Genomic DNA, 17,518 nt, shown 5'->3' on the forward strand with positions numbered 1-17,518 from the left:
GAAGGGAATTCTGGAAGTGGGTCTGGAAATCCAGAGTGTGACAAGCCTGCTTGAGGCTGAGACTGGGAGGGTAGACACCCCCACCTTCTTTGCTGACTGTCCTGCACACACAGACACACACACAGAGCCAGGTCTCCAAGGCCACAGGCAGCTCATATAATCTCTGAACTTGGCTACACTAATGCATTAATGGAAAAGCCTGAGACTCCAGGAGCCAAGATGCTCCCAGGTGTGTCTAACAAGCATCTTCTGGCATCACTGGGAACCCCAGAGACCAACTCTGATGGTAGGATGTCAGGCCATAGGGCCAATGAACCTGAATGTCCAGTCTCTTGCGTGGAGCCTGTAGTGTGACAGTCATTTGGGACCCAGTGGCTGCACAGGTCAGTCCTGAGCCCACACCAAGACCTATCAAATGGGACTTGTGCTTCTGGTTGCCAGGCTGTCCTGGGGTTCCTGAGAGTGTCCTCAGAGGAGACTTTCTGTCCCTCCCTGAACCCTGACACTAACGCAAGTTTCTGTTGATAGGTCTGGAGTCCTGGAGGCTGGAGGCTCTTGGAGGAAAGGACTGTCGCCTTGAGAAACCAACCTCCAGGTAAGTGTTGTCATCTTCCAGGTGTATGTAGCAGCCCTCCAGGTATGTTCATCTGTCCTCAGGGTATGTTACATAATTGTCCTCCAGACCTCATGGAACTAATTCTTGGCCATACACTTTTCTTTCTTGGGGACCAGTGACTGACAGTAACCCCCAGACTTCCTCTCCTTAACGGGCCAACTTGGATGGTCTCTAAGTCCAGGTTGTGCCCAATTAAGAGCTCAGTTAAGCAGGCTCAGAATCCCACTCGGGTCTCCTACGGGTCAGAGATACTTGAGAAGGGAGTGGGTTGTAGAGGTTAGGGGATTATTCCTGGCGGTATTTTCTCCTCTGATCCCACTACCAGGAGAAGCACCCAGCCTGGCCTCCTGGAAGTGTGGGGGTAGGTGATCCCAGGCTGTATAGCAACCCCCCACCCCAACACAAAAAGTGCTCCTGCCTAGGCTCAGCCTCCTCCACCCACCCCCTCCGGCCACCTCCCAAATCCCCAATCCCAGCAGCAAACCTCGGTGTTTGCCTGTTGCCATGGCAATGGGATGCACCTTTCTGTTACCATGGCAACAAGCCAGGGGTTTTTAAAATTCAGTTGAGGTAATTTCCACCCCTCAATCCTCATCCTCAGACACCTCATTCTTCTCTTTTCTTTTCTGAATCTTAGAAGGGAGGGGCTAGAAGACCAGAGGGGCCGGTGGGAAGACTTGGGCCCCATCCATCCCCGACTCCTTCATGCACCCTAGACCCCAGAGAAGAGGGCAGCCTCTTCCCCGTTCCCTGTCCAGATCCAGGTCCACAGGGGAAAGGTGATGGCTTTGCATGGCTGGGCAGGCAGAGGCCAGCACACTTGGGAGGCCTGGTTGAGAGTACAGCCTGTGTGGCTTTGCAGGAGCAGAGAGAGTCAGTAGGGACCCTCCCAGACCTCCCCTCCATGTCTCCAGGGCTCATGTGAGGATATCAAGGCACTGGACACAGACCCCAGGACAGTAGGGCACAGATGTTGTTTATACTGTGTCCTGGTATTAAGGAGCTTAGCTTAGGGAACCCTGTGCTGGCTGGATTTGGGCAGAGGGCATCTGAGAAGGATCGAGGGAGAGGGATGCAGACACTGTCCAGTCCCTGCCCTTCCGCTCCCACTAGTGTCCTCTCTGCTCAGGACCCCACTTCATTAGTCTGGTCATTGTAAATTCTTGAGGCCCAGCATCCCCTCCTCGCCCCACCTGCCTCCTGACTGGGAGAAGAGGAGCCAACCATCCAGGACAGACAGGTGGTTGCCCCTCTGAGCAGAGTAGCCTGGGTCTAGAGAATGATGGGGCCCCAAGCCCCATGCAGTACCCCATCATGCCTCATGTTCATGTAATTCCTTTACACTTTGACTTGTCTCTATAGCAGATCCATACCCCACAGGTGATGCCTCCCCCAGAGAAAAGCTTTCAAGGCAGAAGATGGGGAGAGTCCTGCAACAAGGCCGCCCTCCCCGCCTCCCCTGTGCTCTCCCTATGGCTGTGCTCCCACCCCATCAGTCATTTGGGTAGAGGGGCCCTCCTTCCCCAGGATGGATGTGGAGTGCCAAAGCCAAGCACTGCAGGGCCAGCAGATGGGGGCCAAGGCCAAAGAGAAGTCACTTCCATCTTACCTGTTCCTTGAGCCCAAGAGTTGAGACTATATAGTAACAGCCCTTCAGAGGTCATAGATGGGCAGGCCAACCTTGGGGAGGCCACAGAGAACCCCAGGAACAAGATAGAGTGGTGTTATGGCCAGCCCATCACCACCTGCCCACTTTTCTGTCAGTCCCTATCCTTCCCAGGCACCCAGATCAGGGAAGCCCCAGGCTAGGCTGGGGAGGAGAGAACCCCAGCCCAAGCCCTAGGTGAGAATGAGAATGTCCCAGGTGGAGCATCTCCTCTCTACAGCCTGTGACCCCTCACCCCTAAGGTTATGACACCCAGGCAGGGCCAGACCCCTCTCTCCCCCAGCCGTCTGTGGCTCCTAGGCTTCTGAAGAGCTTCCTGGTATCAGGGAACTGATACTGAACCACACTACACTTCTACCAAGGCCTCCACACTTGAGAGCCTGCAGCTAAAGTACTAAGGAGCAGGGCTGCCTGAGATTTCTCTTGTGAGCAGCAGGCGTCTGGCAAGCCTCACTCAGTGCAAACTGGGGGCTTGGCATCAGCTAGAGGACTGTTCAGACCCTCCAAGAAAGTCTGCTGGCCCTGGCAGGCTGGTGCAGCACTGGAGCCCCCATCTTGACTCAGAGGAGGAGTGTGGGTGAGAGGGGGACCAGCAGGGCAAGATGGGTGTCAGTGGCATGGGAATAGAAACCACCCCACCCAGGATACCTGATGGCCTAGTTTCTAGGCACCATCTCTAGGGTCAGAGGCAGCGCCCTGTCCCCCATATCCTGTGTACTCACATCAGGCAGGAACCAGGCCTCTCGCTCCAGAGATCGTATGCCTGGACCAGCGTGATGCCTGAACATCAAAAGGCCCCAAATTGCCCTGCCTCAGTGGAAAGGGGTCCCTGGGGCTTTAGAACCAGGAATCTGGGCCTAGAAGCCTGACTCCCCAGGGGGTATTTGAAAGAGAAGCTGAGGAAATGCCAGCAACTATTTATAGCCTGTGGGATATACCAGCCCCATCTTCGTTTCCTGCCAGCCACCTGCAAGCTGTCGGGGTGAGCATCCCTGCTCTAGAGCAGGAGACCCCAAAGGTTCAGAGACAGCAGACCTGTCTGAAATTCCACAGCTCACCATCTGCACAGCCTTGGGAGCTGGGAGCAGGGCCAGTGCTAACCCAGGGTACAGTGTTGTAGGGGAAGGGTACTGGGATGGGGACATTTACTCAGAAGGCCAGGGCAGGGCTTTCAGCCCAGGCCAGGCTTGGCAGGCCTGGTCAACAGGAAAGGGTAGTTGAATAGGCCTTCTGGTAGGGGAGTGGAGTTCAGTTCCCTTTGCATGGAGCTAAGGCTGTCTGAGTATAGGGGTATAGGGGTGGTTGCTAAGGGGTGATTGCTGAGGATATGAATTGTCCTGTCAGCTGTTTAGGCGATCCAGCCATGGGGGCAGGGAGCAGGTCAGAGCTGGCAGTGTGAGGGGCACCGAGTGTCATTGAGGCAGGTCCCTACTGCTGGCTGAGCAGGCTAGAGATTAGAAGCTGAGAAGCCCTCCCAACCCACCCACCTGATGACAGTGCTTTCCACGGAGCCCCTACAGGAGGCACCCCTGAGCCCCAACCTCATAGCCCTCCTGGTCTCCTAATGCTCTGACAGCCCATTCACCTCGGGCTTCTCTGGGTTTCTTTGGGGACCCAGGGTCGTGGCACCTATTTCCTCAGTCCCAGGCCTGTCTTCCAGGAAGATTCCAAGCTCTGAACAGGCAGAAACCATACCTGCCTAATGTCTATACCCCACCCTACCACCACCACATTGGGGCCCATAAAAGAGAGGGGCCCACCACGGGGCTGGTCTGTGTGTGAGGCAATTGAATGAGTTTGCCTTAAAGCGTTGGAAATGCAGCTGTACCTTGTAGCTAACTGGTTGAGCTGTTACCCAGGGCTCCCAGGACCTGGGGACCAAGTGTGACTGAGATGGATGTGGTCTCCATCCTCCCAGAGCTCACAGTCCTGCGGGCAGGGGGGACAGTGCTGACCCCCCAGAGTGGCTGGACCTGTGATGAGGGACACAGGAGACTGGGGATCCCCAGGAGGTGGGACTAGGCCATCTTCTTTGAGGAGAGGTCCCCGGGCTGCTGAGCTGGCCAGGTCCCGTGGTCCTGAAACTGCAGCCCTGACTGGGAGGGGAGGCATGTCAGGACCTAGGAATAACCCCCTCAGAGCTGGAGCGGTCTTGATTGGCTTTCCCTGAGACAGGTCTCTGGGGAGGTTGCTGGGGGACTGCAAGGGGCACCTCTTGTTCACAACAACGGATAGCCTGGGGACACGAAGTCAGCCTCAGGCAGTGGCAGGGCCTCGGGTCACTGGCTCTCACTGACCTGAAGGACAGGCCAATTCAGATCTCCCAGGAAACTGGCTCCACGCATCTGACCGGAGACAGAGAACCCAACCAGGAAGTGACCAGGGACGTTCTGGCCAGGAACACTGGGGAGCAGACTGTGGGGTTACTTATACCTTCAGCCTTATTTGGTTCTTTCCCAGCAGGCACTCCCTTCCCAGAGACTGGTTTGTCTTTCCCAGGGCCTGCCAGGGTGACCCCCCACCCCGATGCACTAGCCAGGCAGACACCTGCCCCACCTCCCAGGGACATGGGGTCAGTTGCCCCACATCTGGACAGGTGAAGCCCATTTTTCACCAGCCGCCAGACTGGAGCCAGGAGCCAGAGTCCTTCCTAGGAAACCATCTGCCCAGCTCAGGTTGCCTGAAATGGGCACCAGCATCTGAATAAACAGCCCTGAGTAGGGCAGGGCTAGAGGTGGTGGTGGTGGGGAGGCAGGGCCCCCAGCCCCACCCTGGAGCTCACGAGAGTCCTGCAGCTGCCTTTGTCCCATCAGTCCTGCTTGATGACCACATGGACCTCCCACCCCTCAGCCCCATGGCTAACTGCTGCCTGCCCACGATCAGCCGGGCTGAAGCCCTCCCAGGCCCTCCTCAGACAACCTGTCTTCTCTTCCTGGCACATGAATGGCCTCTGCTGCGCTCCAGGAAGACCCTGCCCGTGGCCATCCTTTGCCCACCACTACACCAGTCAAGCTGGGCTGTCCTTCTTAGTGTCCACCACTGCCCCAGTGCCAAGCACAGGCTGGCACACAGTGGGTGCTCAGTAAACATTGCTGCCCATGGTCATGACTGTGGGATGGGTGGTCCCAGGAATAATGCCTGAGCCAGCTTAGACCAGCAGTTCTTCCTGCTCCTCCAGCCCGCATGGCCCGATCCAGCTCTGAAGGCCTGACCCAGACTCAGAGCTGGACTGGGCCCCTAGTGGGAGCTGCCCATGGGAGGCCCACCCGTAGTCCAACTGTCCCTGCTCCTGCCTACCTGGGGAAAGAGGGGACCGGCATGGCCCCTCCCACAAGCCCCATCTACAGGCTGTGGGGCTGCTGGGGACACAGTATCTGGATGCTCCTGCCTGGCACCCCTCACAAGGCTTCAGCCCCCACTTCGCCTGCTGCCTAGGACTGGGGGTAGGGGGCATATGGACCTTCTAGCATCTTTCCTGGGAAGGTCTGTCAGTGCTCTCTGTCTCCAGATGGGAGACTTCCAGATAGTGCAGGGCCAGGGGCTCTGGGGTCCTGGGTGCCTGTAGGACTGCACACCGGGCTCCCCAGGGACCTGAGGGCACACAGGGGTCCCTAACCGACCTGCCTATCCTTGCTATGAGATCTTGGGCCGGGGGTGGAGGGTGGGGGGTGTGTGTGGGGGGAGATGTGCCAGCCCCTCCTTCTGGGTACTTCAAAAAGCAGTGCGTGCATCCCCCAAGGTTCATTTTCCATTTCCTGTAGGTCGGATCTCAACCTGACAGGCATCCCCTCTCACCTCCCACTCACCATTCCTCCCGCCCCCTCCCCCTGCCCCCTTCTCTATTACCCACCCCTTCCCCTACCTAATGGGAACGCACCCCCACCCCCACAGAGTGGCTTCCTCTCTCTGCGGCGTCTGGTTCCCACTGCAGCCAGAAGAAGAGGCCAGCACCCTGACCCCCTGCCTTCCTGCAGTCCCTGTCGTCTCCCCTCTGCCCTTCAGGCAGCCCCCATCCCGTCCTGAAAGAGCCCCCCCAACTTTGGGATCCCCCTCCCCAACCTAGGGCCCCCACCCCCAGCAAACTTGGCTCCTTTCAGCTCCCCTCCCTCTCGGGCAGAGGCAGGGCGTTCAAGTCCATTTAATCTTGGCAGAATGCAATTTCCTGCTTCAGGGAGCTGCCGGGTTTAGGAGGCTTAATGAGGGGGGAGGGGGGAGACAGGGAAGAAGAGAAGCTGAGCGGGGCTGGGAGATGGAGACTGAGTCACTGAGAGGGGTGGTCCAAGAAGCTCAGGGATGTGCCTGTGTCTTGGGGTTGCCTGGGGGTGTCTTTGGGGGATCACACAAGGGTCAGCTCTTCAGTTTCAGGTCTGGGGCTCCTTCGCACACCTCCCCACTCCAGCTATGCGGGGTGGAAATGGGAGAAGGGGAGGGGCCTCAAAGTGGCCCACAGAGTGAGTGTGTGTGTGTGAGTCATGACTCTGCTTGGCTGAATGGTGCGGGGTGCAAGTCCCAGTGTGCAGATGGGGGAGGGGGTCCTGGGGAAGGTGTGCAGCTGGCAGGTCTCAGACCCCCAGGTGGGGAAGTGGGCAGCCGGGCTGGAATTTCAGCCCCAAATGGGATGTTTATCTGGATACTGCCACCTAGGAGGCAGAGAAGATAAGGGACAAAGGGGCCTCTGAGCTGCCGGCAGCCCCACAGCTGGTGGGGGCAGGGCAGCCAAAAGCCTGGCCTGCCACCCAGCACCCCAGGCAACCCCTGGGGAGACTGAGGCTGGGTGTCTTTCTGTGGTCCCTGCCCTGCAGCCCCACCTGGGCCTCTCTCCCCACCCCTCCCCATCCCTCCTTGCCCTGGTTCAGGCATTTACTTTCTCAAGAAGTCCTTGGAGGAGCCACGACCCATCAGAGTCCCCAGGCAGGGCTGGCAGAGTGGTGGTCAGGCAGGGGCGCCCACAAGATGCAGGCCGGGGGAGGGTGGCAGGTATTTTCAGGGAAAAGCAGACAGCCTGGAGCCCTCCAGGAGCAGTGCCCTGGATAGGGAGGTTCTGCTAAGCTTGCGGCCCCGGTGAGGGGAGAGAGCAAGGAGGATAGAGAGGCTCTGAGAGCTCTGGAAGCCAGTCTGAGCCCACTCTCTGCTAGGAATTCTCATTTATGGGGGCCTGGGAGGAAGGCCGATGAACACCACAGAGCCGCTTGTGTGAGGCACTCTTCCTCTGGGCTGCAGTCTCACCGCGTGTGAAGAAACGTAAGTGGGGCGAGGTTTCTGAGGAGTAGCCCAGACCTCCTTGGAAACAGGTGGGTCCTGCCCAAGCCCAGGGGTCATCTTGGGGTGTCCTTGAATGGCAGCCAGGTGTGTAGAAGATACAATAGAGACCCACCTGTGACCTTTGCCCTCCCACACGTCTCCAAGCCTCCCAGCTGCCCATGAGTAATGAAAACAGCATCTTCTCCAGAGAAGGCAGCCTGTCTCTCCAGCAAAGCTAACACAAATCTACCAATAGACTATGCTCAGGGGCAGAAAGGCCTGCAGGCTGGAGGTCAACAGGAGCCCCCCACCCCAGCTCCTTGTGAAGGGCTGACCTGGTTCCCTGCACCTCTGCTTCCCCTCTGACTAGCTCACCAGCTGTCTGGGCTGCCTGGTGTCCTGTCACTGGGCCTCTTCCTCTGATTGACAGCTCCCCAGGGATTGTTCCCGGTCCACATCTGCCCTTACTCTGCCTCTGCTGAGCTCAGCGAGGGCCTTCCTGGCTCTTGCAAGGGTCAAAATGAAGCTCCTCTGCCACTTCTCCTATCCCCTGCGCCAACACGCATCTCTAGTAGACTCCGACACTGATTCTGCTCGAGACAGCCCGGTGATCTGGCCTCCAGGACACCTTGACAGGTCATGCCTCCAGCCTCTTGCCCAAGTTGTTCCTTCATCCTTCAAGCTGGGAGATCTCTGGTTCTTTAAGGCCCAGTGACACTGTCACTTCCTCTGTGTGGCCATTCCTGAGTCACTCTCTCAGCCCTCCGCGTATACACACCCGCTTGGATATCCCCTGGCCAAGCTCCAAGCTGATCTGGGGCCTCGTCACCTTGCTGACCCCGAGAGCTCCTGAGTCATAGAGGTTTGCAGAAACTGTGGGCTGGACATTGCAGTCAGGGCCAGAGTGGGGCTGGCCTAGAGGGAAGCAGGTGTGTGACCTGGGAGTCCCTCCTGTGCTATCACCGCATTCCCTTGACAGCCGGCATGCAGGCCTCTACCTGGGAGGACGGTGTGTTTGCCTTTGCTGGTAGAGGCTCCAGTGGGGCAATCCTGTGTGCCGCCCTGTAGGTCCTGGCTGTCTGAGGAGCTGAGGCAGTGGCTGGATATGGAGTCCCTTCTGCTGGCTGAAAAGGGTCCCCACTCTCTCCTGGGGCTCCAGCCCATGGCAGAGGAGTTCAGGTAAGCCCTCATGCCCCTGGGTCTCTCTGGCATCCACTGGAGAGAAGCAGTGAGTCATAGCAAAGGTGACATAGGCAGAGAATGCCCTACATACCAGATGCTGCTCCCAGCAACCCGCTCGTAGTGGCTCCTTTCATCCTCCCAGCACCCTGAGATGAGAGACTAGCTCTCATTTTCCAGATGAGGAAACTGGTCTCCAGAGAATAAGCAAAAGAATGTACGTGGGCCACGGGTGGGTAAGACCCTCAGGCAGCTAGGCTTGGAGTCAGAGGGTCCTTGATGGGGTCCCAAGGAGACCTTCCCACACTTGCGTGCACTCGTACTGCAGCCCCAGCCTTGCTGGCCCTGATGGTTGGGTAGGCAGAGTGAGGCCCGGTGAGATCAAAGAGCTCAGTGTCCCTGGCTGCGCCTGCCCGTGTTCCCACGTCCACGGGAGCCCCGGTGGCTGCTCGGAGAGCAAGACCAGAGCTGCACAGCCTCTGCCACCACCCAGGCTGCACACCAGTCTCCACACTTCTGTGAGACTCGTGTTTCTCATTTCCTATTTTGAGACCCATCTCCCAGCCCTCAGGGGGCCTCTCCAAGGTGTAGGGTCCAGGGCAGGCCTGGGCCCTGCAGGAACTTGATCCTCCAAACTCTGTGCCTTTAGGGTCTCCTGAGGTGGCCCCTTTTTCTCAACCCCAAGCCTATAACCCTAGCCTACCACTCCTTGGGGACAATTTTGTTGCTCAGTAGGTAAAGATTCTGCTTGCAATGCAGGAGATCCAGGTTCAATCCCTGGGTCGGGAAGATCTCCTGGAATAGGAAATGACAACCCACTCCAGTATTCTTGCCTGGAAAATCCCATGGACAGAGGAGCCTGGCAGGCTATAGTTCATGGGGTCGCAAGAGTAGTTTAGTGACTAAACTACCACCACCACTCCTTGGGGACAATTTTGTTAAAACTTCAGCCCACACTCGGGTGGAGAATCAGCATGGGAAGCTGGGATTTGGGAGCTTACTTACCCAATGGGCAGGGGCTCAGTGGCAGTCTGACCCACTTTTTGGCTGTGCTGGGTCTTCGTTGCTGCATGGGCTTTTCTCTAGTTGTGGCAAGCTGGGGCTACTCTAGTTGCCATGTGTGGACTTCTCATTACGGTGGCTTCTCTTGTTACAGAGCACAGTTTCAGTCATCACGGCTCACAGGCTTAGCTGCTCCTTGGCATGTGAGATCTTCCAGGATCAGGAATCGAACTTGAGTCTCCTGCATTGGCGGGCAGATTCTTATCCACTGTACCACCAGGGAAGCCCAGTCTGACCCATTTTGTCCATCCTCCCAGAACTGCACCCTCAGCTCAGAGGAGACTCCACCAGACCGTCTGAAGTTCGTGGTCCAGAGTGAGTATGAGATGTGTGGAGACATTAGCCTCCATGGCCTGGCAGTTGGTTAGTCATTCAGTTGTGTCCGACTCTTTGTGACCCCATGGACTGGAGACCGCCAGGCTCCTCTGTCCGTGGGATTCTCCAGGCAAGAATACTGGAGTGGATGGCCATTCCCTTCTCCAGGGAATCTTCCCAACCCAGGGACTGAACCTCTGTCTCCTGCATTGTAGACAGATTCTGTACTGTCTGAGCCACCAGGGAAGCCCAAATATAATGTAAGTGCTATGTGAATAGTTGAAGATGAGTGGAAAATTCAAGTTTTGGTTTTTGGAATTTCATGGAATTTGAGGCAGGACACTCGTGATACCTGCAGAATGCATATGTGACATTTGACCAAGACACAAGGTAGAGAGGTTGTCTTCTAAGAATTCAGGGGACAGCGACTAGCTGGGCAGTTGGGGGGCCTTTTTGGGGAGACAGTATTTGAATCTGGGAACTACAGATCAGCCCTACCCACGTGGCTGGCTCTGCCTGCAGAATGTGTGCTGGAATTTCTTCCTTGTTCCAGCCACCCAGCTCTCTGCGTGCCTCCTCTCCCGCAGGCAGGGGCTGGGTGCACAGAGAGGAGTGGGGAGAAGGCTGCCTTATGGTTGGGGGAGCGGAAGGGCTGCAATGAGGAATGGGGCGAAGAGAAGTCGGGGCAGCTTGGGCTCAAGGACAGGAATTGTGGGTACTTCAAGAGAGGACAAGGGGTCGGGCAAGCTGGGGGCCCCAGTTTTCCCCCAGGGACTGTGAGGAGACCAGCAACTGGGAAGGGGAAAGGGAGGGCAGCGACTTCCTTTTGAGGAGGAAATGCTCCTCTGTGCTCCTGACCAGCATCCTGGGGAATCAGGACCTGACCAGGACTGCTGCCTGAAGAGTACAGCTTGGGCCCAGAGACCCTTCCCTGTGAGCTGAGTGGGTGTGACTGATGTAGATGCAGCACACAGTAGGTGTTCAGACAGGCTGTGGACACCTGAATGCATCGCTCTAAGTGGCAGGAATAGTCCGGAGGTGCGGGAGGCAGGCCGGCCAGAGGGTGGAGTGTGGATTTCTGATCTCTCCCTAGGCAGGCCCTGCCCCTTCCCTCCCTCCAAATCCCCCTCCCACCTTATCCCTCCATCTAGGTTGGTCCCTGCTCCTTCCGCGGCAAACATGAGCTTTGCTGAAACTTGTCCTCGGATTAAAGCTTAAACCACTGTCTCAGGGGAGCGGGGCAGGGAGCCCGGCCAGCCAGGCCACATGTGGAGGTGTATAAGGCTAGGAAGGAAGCTACTTTCCCCATTCCAAAAGTCTGGGTCAGATCTCATACACAAAAGGGAAAAGTGAGGGGACCCTGGCTGAGCTGAGCATCCCCAGCAGCTCTCCTAGTGATCTACCCAGGTGCCTGTCCTCTCGCTTGATGCTCACCACTCCCTTTCTGGCCCCCAGAAGCCAGAGGAATCCTGTAAAATCTTAAATCAGACTCTACTGCCCTCATTACCCTCAGGCCAGTCCTAGTCATTCCTCAATCAGAGGCTACACCCCAACATTCAAGGGGACCCTAGTTTGGAATCCCCAGACAAGGTTGCCCAGGCTCCTGCTCCTCAAGGACTCGGTATTCCTTTCTGTGAAATGGGTGCACAGTGATGTTCTGACCAATGTAAGCCAGAGGCCCTCATCCTTTCTAAGACTCCACAGATAGCACAAGTGGAGCCCCTGATTCCTGGATGCAGGTTCAGAGGCCAGGTAAGGCCAAGGGGTCCACTCCACCCAGTTATGTTCGGAAATTAAACCCTCACAGGGCAGGATGGCACCCTGTCCCAGGGCAGGGGGCGTAGGCTTGGCTTCACTGCCCTGCCAACCACACGCGGAGCAGGGAGGTTCATCATTCTGGATGGAGTGCTTAGCAGGCACTAGGTTGGCCAGGGCAGTCCCAGCTCCCCACTGCCTGGCATCCGCCCTGCTACCTGACACTCCTCTAAGGCAAGAGGCCATGAGCTGTAATGGGGAGATTCTCTGCATGGAGCCTTCCTCCTTGGCCAGTCCCAATGCTGCTGTGCCCCAGATGCCTTACAGCCTAGAATAGGCGATGGCACTGGCCAAGATCCTCCATTTCCTGGCTCCTGAGGGATGGAGACCCAGATGGGATACTCTGGCCTTAGATCTCTGGTCTGAGGCTAAGGACAGTGGCCTCGTATTGAATCCAGGCTAAGGGAGGAGGACCAGGATGGCAGGGTGCCCAGGGTCTGCCCACCAGCCCCTCCCACTTCGGGGGGTTGCCTTATCTGGGCCCCATTTCCCTGCTGGCAACGAGGGACCAGGGGAGGCCATGCCGCGGCTGTCACGGAAGGGACATTCCCCAGTCATTTGGAACTAAGTAAGTCCAGATCTCGGCTTGCAGGCCTGGCTGCAGGACCCTCCCTGGGCCCCCCTCCCCCAGGACTGTGGCCACACAGACACAGGGAAGGGGGTGTGTGCCGCAGATGTGGGCCTGGGAGGCAGCCAGAAACCCACAGGATCAGAGCCCAGCGGACTTCGCTTGGTTGGGGGCCTGCCCTGGTCTCCCCTAGCTCTGAGACACACCTCTGCCTGAAGGACTATGCCTGCCCCTGGCCGGGGGAGGTGGGGGGGCACTCACAACTAGATTTTCCCTGTCTTTAAAGCCAAGGCAAAGTTGACCTTGAGTCTCTGGGGCCGTAGCTGGAGACATTCTCTCCTCAGGCTCTCTCTTCCGTGGAGGAAGAAGCAGCACATGGGCATCCATCCCTGCCCTGTCCACAGCTCCAGGGAGTGGGAGCAGAGGCCCAAAGATCAGGGTAGGAAGCAGCACCCAGCCCCTGGCCAGAGTGCAGAGGGGCCCTGGGCAGAGCCCTTCTCTCATTCCGTGAGGATGCTATATCCCAGTCTGTGTTCTGGGTGCTGGGGAAAAAGCAAATAGAACAGTTCCTGCCCTCTTGATGCTGATAGTCTACCAGGGGTAGAGAAATGGACAATAAACAATAAGCAAAAAAAAAAAAGAAGCAAAGGAGGAGAAAAAGAGAGGAAGGGAAGGCAAAGTCAAGCGCATTGGGGTGGTGGTGACAGATACTACTTGTGACAGGGACTATCTGAACAAAAATCTGAAGGAGGTAAGGGGCTGGCAGGGGGATGCCTGCAGGAAGATCATTCAGGTTAAGTCAGTTCAGTCGCTTAGTCGTGTCCAACTCTTTGCAACCCCATGAATCGCAGCACACTAGTCTTCCCCCGTCCATCACCAACTCCCGGAGTTTACTCAAACTCATGTCCATCGCATCGGTGATGCCATCCAACCATCTCATCTTCTGTCATCCCCTTCTCCTCTCGTCTTCAATCTCCCAGCATCAGGGTCTTTTCCATTAAGTCAGTTTTTTGCATCAGGTGGACAAAGTATTGGAGTTTCAGCTTCAGCATCTGTCCTTCCAGTGAATATTCAGGACTGATTTCCTTTAGGATGGACTGGTTGGATCACCTTGCAGTCCAAGGGACTCTCAAGAGTCTTCTTCAACACCACAGTTCAAGAGCATCTATTCTTCAGCACTCAGCTTTCTTTATAGTCCAACTCTCATATCCATACATGACTACTGGAAAAGCCATAGCTCTGACTAGACGGACCTTTGTTGGTTAAGGGAACAGTCATTGAAGTGTGCCTGGTGTGAGAGGAAGAGAGAGAGGAGGCTGTAGCCAAGAGCAGGAGGACGTGAGTCAGATGAGGAGGGGGGCTGGGGAGACAGCCACTGCAAGGACTTGGCTTTGACTCTCAAGGAAGTAGGAGCCATTGAGAACTTTGGTCAAAAGAGAGACAGGCCCTGACTTCCATTTTAACAGGGCTTCTCCGAATCCTGGCTGGTTAGCAGGAGGCAAGAGCAGAAGCAGGGAGCCCAGAAAGCAGGCTCCTGTCCCTGTCAGGCGAGAAACGAGATTGGCCGCGGAGGTGGTGGCTGCAGAGGCGATGACTGCGGAGCTGGCGGCCAGGGAGAAGGTAGGAAGTGGTCACCTGACATTTTGTATATTTTAAAGGTGAAGTTGAAAGGTCTAGATGGAGATGTGAGAGTCCAGGCTGATTCGAAGACTTTTTGGCCTGAGCAGCTGGGAGGATAGGACTGTCTCAACTGAGCTGAGCAAAACCAAGGAGTGGCTCCAGATACAAGGTCTTTTGAGCCACACTCCGCAGCCCCCACCTCTACCCAGTGGTGGGGGCTGCCCAACCATAAATGATCCTGGGCCCAGCCACCCAGAAAAAAGGCCTGCACCATGGGGGCAGGGGAAATGCAGAATTTCCATGTCAGTTCTTAGTAAAGATTCTTTTCTGGAGCAGATAAGGATTGAGCTCTAGGCCCAAGACCTGGGCTCCCCAGCAAGGGCTGGGCAGGCCCGAGTGGGTAAGGGATGGCTGTCTGGCCTCTATCTAAACAGGATATGCTCAGGCTGGCTGATGGTCATGGGTCACTTGGCAGCCAGTCAAGCTTAGGCTCACCCGACCCCCACCTCCCTCAATATACAAACACACACACACAGAGTAATACAAACATGGGATGAGATGAGTATGGGCAACTCAGATCCCATGACTCCCTCTTTTGTTCACTCTGAATGCACACGAGAAGCAGCGGCTGATGAGTCTGTGTGGGGCCCAGCCAGAACACAGAGAGACCTGGGTGTCTCGGTCTCTGGATGGACTTGCAGGACCCCTAGGGTCTAAAAAACCTTCTGACCCAAACATTAGGACTGGCTTCCTGGGAGGTCGTGTCTTCCCAGAGGCCTACAGGATCTAGGAGGAAATAGGAAAGGCTTCCAGCACAGGGGATCAGCATGTGCGAAGACCCAGAGATGAGAGCGAGGGCAGAACTCTTCAAAGAGGCCTGGGAGGCCTGCAGGGCTCCAGAATGGAAGGGGAGGATGAAGCTGCCTCAAGAAGGGAGCCTGGCCCCTTGTGCAGAAAGGGACAGTGTGTGGAGGGTGATGGAGGTGGCCACAGGCTCTGGGCTAGAGGAAACACAGGGCTTACACTGGTACTGAAGAGCATTCCTAGCAGAGGGGACAACAGCAGAAAAGGCCTAGAGGCAGCTTTGGGGAGCAGCCAGGGAGGTGGGTCGTTCCAGCTTTTGATCGGCTCGGAGCCAGCCCCTGGGGCAGGCTGGGCAGAAGGCTGAGCCAGGCGTGGGTGACTCCTCACCGCCCGCCCCCTTCCCGGTGCAGCAAGCACGGCCTTGCACCCCCTCCTGGGGGCCCCCTTTCCATCACTCCCCCTCTCTGGGATCCAGTTCCGGGCGGGTGGGGGCTGGGCCAGAAAGCAGGCAGCGCCTGGGGCAGAGGAGATGAGAAAACCAGAAAGTGGGGAAACCTGAGCCAGCAACGCTAGGGCTGGGCGGGCCAAGGCTTGCTCAGCCGGCTAGGCCCGGGAAACAGGTTCCCCGGAGACACAGGCAGAGGAGAGAGTGATGGTTTAGTGGGCCACCTTCGTGGAGGGGGCACGGCCGGTCCCTGAGGCCCAGGCCTGCCTTGTCCAGCCTTCCAGATGCAGAGACCAAGAGGGCAAGTTTTCTCAAGTTTACCCACAGTGGAGGCCAGATAGAGGCAAATAGTGTAGACAGAGGTTAGACAGGCAGCAGGAGGCCTAGGGCTGCACTTCAGCCCCCAACAGCACAGCCTGGAAGAGCAAGAAGGAAACTAAACAGGCATGAGCACTGCCAGAAACAAAGTCTGGGCCAGGCTGAAGGCTGGGGGTGTCTGGGGGAGACCTTCAAAGCTCTCCTGCCTGTTACCAGCACTATCCCCATGGGTGGCGACTGGGATAAAGGGGGCCAATTCTTTCTCATTTGTAGCCCTCACTATCAGGCTCTGTGAGACCTCAGGAGCTCTGGGAAGCTGAGCCCAAGGCTGAACAGCCAGGATGTCACCCCAAGGGCCTGTCCTCATGTAGGAAGGGAGAGGGCACTGCTCCAGGATGGGAACCCCAGAGAATCGGTCAAGGTGGGGAACCAGACCTGGCTTAACCATCTCTGAACTTCCTACCACCTTGCATGTCCAGAGCGGCACTAGTATGGGCCATAGGGACTGGGCATGCCTGGGGTCTGGGTGTCCACAGAGGAAGGAGGGACAGAGCCCAGGCAAGGGTCAGCCTGACCTGGCCTCTGTTCAGGTGGCCCCACGGGGCATCCTGGGTGGCTCTCAGGTAGAGCTGGCACAGCTGAGTAGCACTGAGACAGAAAGACAGAAGGACTCAGGGTGGCTGTGAGAGTGTCGGGTTGGGGCAGCCAGTCCAGAGGAGCTGGGTAGCAGGCAGGGAGTTGGCTCCTGGCCTCTTGGCTCATGTTCCCTCTTGGATCTGGTGTTACAGGGATTTGCCCTCTTATTCATTCAATAAAGATTTATTGAACTCTCTAAGTGCCACGTATGGCTCTAGCACTCATTGCCAGCCCCCGCAGCACTGGTCTGCAGGCCCTTGGCTCCATGTGGGCCCCGTGGCCTGGCCCTTTCCTCCTGGAGCCTTCCTGTAGCTCCGGAAAATGCTGCTTTTCTCACACCACAGCTGGTGGTTACAGGCCTCACTCCGCTTCTCCCAGTCTCCTCTTCCTCAGCTGTACAATGGGGCAGCAGGACTTGCTTCTCAGTGGGATTGTGAATGGCATGCAGGGCTTCCTGGTCGGGCATCAGGCTGGTTTCAAGGAGTCCCCTGAAATTGGAGATAAAATCACCGTAGGCTACAATGTTCCTCCCAATAATACATATTATATATATAATAACATATATAGTGATACAAAGTGCTCATCCCAGCATGATACACAACAGGGCAAGGGTGCAGTATAGATTCACTGCTGCAACTATAATTGTTTTGATTTCTATTATTCAACCTTCTCACAGTGATTACAAGAGAACTGGCATCATTCCACTATGTGTAGCCAAGCCTAGCTCCAACTCTTTTCTCTTCTGCTGTCCCCTTCCTCCGACACCACTGCCACCAAAGGCCTCCGTGTGCTGAGAGGCCTGTGTGTGTGTCTGAGAGGTGTTCCATGGATAAATCAGCTGAGTCTCTTTCCTTCCCAACCCAGCACCCTGGAGTCGTTTTTGCCAAGTCCCCACAGGTCTGCTTTAATGACCAGGATGATGATCATGCTGGTAGTGGTGACAGAGGTGGCCAGGGAGCTCCGGGGTGGTGGTGGAAGTGATGGCTTTGGAAACCCTCAGCAATGATGGTGGCATAGGCTGCACTGGTAATGGTGGTGCAGTGGCAGTGACCTCAAGGGTGACCCTCATACAGAGAAGGGGGAAATGAGGAGGAATGATTGACACGGTGTTTTTAAATGAGGCATGACGGTGAGAGATGCACAGGCGCTGTCACTCCAGCCACTGTATCTGCAGGCTGGTGTTTGCTCACATCCAGTGGCCAGCCTCCGCTTGGAGCATGCGAACCAGCAGTC

At 56.7% G+C, this 17,518-nt stretch overlaps 1 protein-coding gene across 2 annotated transcripts in view; it reads left to right on the forward strand.

Moving 5' to 3' along the window:
- Window positions 1-9,934: 9,934 nt before the first annotated feature.
- SEMA3F (semaphorin 3F) overlaps window positions 9,935-17,518 on the forward strand; it is a 37,754-nt gene continuing 30,170 nt past the window's right edge. The window contains exons 1-2 of one of the 2 annotated variants that reach the window (XM_027522541.1): window positions 9,935-10,079; window positions 13,929-14,082. The gene's annotated coding sequence lies outside the window, so the exon portion shown is untranslated. The remainder of the gene's footprint in view (window positions 10,080-13,928; window positions 14,083-17,518) is intronic. The other variant, XM_027522542.1, reaches the window with a different exon arrangement.

This window comes from Bos indicus x Bos taurus, chromosome 22, assembly GCF_003369695.1.
Source record: "Bos indicus x Bos taurus breed Angus x Brahman F1 hybrid chromosome 22, Bos_hybrid_MaternalHap_v2.0, whole genome shotgun sequence".
Taxonomy (NCBI): Eukaryota; Metazoa; Chordata; class Mammalia; order Artiodactyla; family Bovidae; genus Bos; species Bos indicus x Bos taurus.